We start from the raw sequence: 2,378 nt of genomic DNA, 5'->3' as shown, positions 1-2,378 counted from the left end.
TCACATGTCAGTTTCACACAAAAATGCAAAGAAAAACCATTTTTGACATTGTGGCATTTCTGTAATGCGTCACAACATTTCATTCATTCTGCATATATGAGTGATTTTTGCCTTTGCAGTACTACAACCATAATATTCAAATATTTTGCAATGTTTAGCATAATATTTATATTTCGGTTTACAGCAGTATGAGTTTCAATTTTGTTATTATTATTAGAGAGGGATGCTGTTCTTTCTAGTACTAAAACAGACTAATTATCTTTCAAATAATGTTTTTGGTTTTGGGCATTAAATATGACCCAGACATGCTCTGGAAAGGTTTCGTGAGATTCTGCTACACACACACACACGCACGCACGTACGCACGTACGCACGCACGTACGCACGCACACGCACGCAAGCACGCGCACACACACACACGCACACACGCACGCACACACGCGCACACACGCACACACGCACACGCACACACACACACACACACACACACACACACACACACACACACACACACACACACACACAGTGTTTCTTGTAGAAAGATTCTGTGAGGCGTGATGAATCATCTCAGTGGGCGAGTAAAGGCTCTGTCCTCCTCCAAACCCAAACCTTTATTTCTGCATTTTACGACCACACTTCCTTTTTCCTATTTTGTTATTTTCCCCATTTTCCTAATTATATCTAACCCTGTCTGAACTGTTTATATTGTTATGTCACAACAACAACAACAGCAACATCTCCCTCGATCACCCGGCAACAAGCATCTCTCTCTCTCCAGGTACACCGAGTCCACCTCAGACTTCATGTTCACATCACCCAGCTTTTCAACATGGAGATTTGATGATGACGCTCACGTTTCAATGTGAAAAGATATCCTAGATGGCAAAGTCAAGGGGAGATGCTTTGGTTACTATGGCAATGACGAGAAATGAATGGACCATGTCCTTTTGAAGAATAGAGAACATTTCCATTGGCGAGCAATTACGGCGAAAACCCGGGTGGCCGTGAAACCTCTCCACCTAGAGAGAGAGAGCACTTTAACACTTTTTCATAAATGGAAAGCCTCCCGTTCTCATTTCAAATCGAGCAGAAAATAACCACAAATAACGCTTGAATAACCTCCACATGTGTCTTTTCTTTAATGTGCAGATCCCAAAAACATGACTTTGAGTGCATTTGATGAGAAATGTTTGAGTTCATATTGAGATCTTCAATAATATCGAGTTTTGATTTCAGACTTGACAAACCTGAGCGCAGTTTGACACATTGTTGACATCTCTTCTGAAACTCTGAGACATTCGTGAGATTTCTGACCCTGTTCTGCTCATACAGCGATCAAACAAAAGCCGTCATTTCCTCCGTATCTGACCTCCGTGCAAGCATCACGTCCGCACAACACCGCTGTTTGTCTTTGTGATCACTGAAACAGAGGTGATGTGGTCTAACACATCCCACCCGTGCGGAGCCACAAAGTGGTCATTGTTTCACGCCTGGCATGTGACTTTAGTGACGCACGTTTGCCACCTTTGTTTGTTTCAGCAGATCGCTTCTGAAAATGGTGGAAGCACGTATATGTTGAGTACGAGATGCTTGGAATGATAACAAGTAGCATGGAAGATCTGATCAAGTCCAAATATCTGAGGGAGATAGGAAAACATTTCCCTGGCCGACGAGTGGCGTGTCATGACCGGAGCTGCAGAAGGGTTCGTGTCGCACAAATGCTTACACAGTCTGGAGACAATGAGCGCTCTGTGGATGGCTTTCGGTCTGCCCATTGTGCTTTATCTCTCATCTTCACTCTTGTGTCAGCGGACCTCACTTTCTCGGCCTCTGGGAGGAGGTGATTCGGATCTCAGAGCTCTGATCAGAAGGATGATAAACATGTGACGGGATCCAGTGGGATGTTTGGAGTCGCCAGCTGACGCTGAACAGATATTTAAGTGGGAAGTAATGCTCAGACGAGTTGATGAACATTGACCTTGTGGGTGATGTGAGTTGTTTTGTGTATAAAGACAATTCAATTTCACACCGATGTGACATGAGAGAGTGCATTCGCATGTGGGACAACATCAAAATGAGCTTATTATACAAAGCTGAGAATGTTAAAAACACATTCACGTGACTGAAACATAAACAAATGTGTATGTTGAAAGACCACAGATCATTTTTAAATAGAAGGACGTGTTTATATTTGCAATGTGTGTGGTTTGTTTAAACGTTTTTCAATAAACTTCATGGATTTTTGTAAAAATGTCTGTCTCTGTAATCTGCCATCAAATCTGCTCAACATCTGACATGACTTTCAAGCTCCCTTAAAGAGACAGTTTACCCCAAAATACAAACAAACAATCCTGTATGACTTTCCATCTTCCGCAGAA

This window comes from Triplophysa rosa, linkage group LG24, assembly GCF_024868665.1.
Source record: "Triplophysa rosa linkage group LG24, Trosa_1v2, whole genome shotgun sequence".
Lineage (NCBI taxonomy): Eukaryota > Metazoa > Chordata > Actinopteri > Cypriniformes > Nemacheilidae > Triplophysa > Triplophysa rosa.
Note: the sequence above shows the minus strand (reverse complement) of the source record.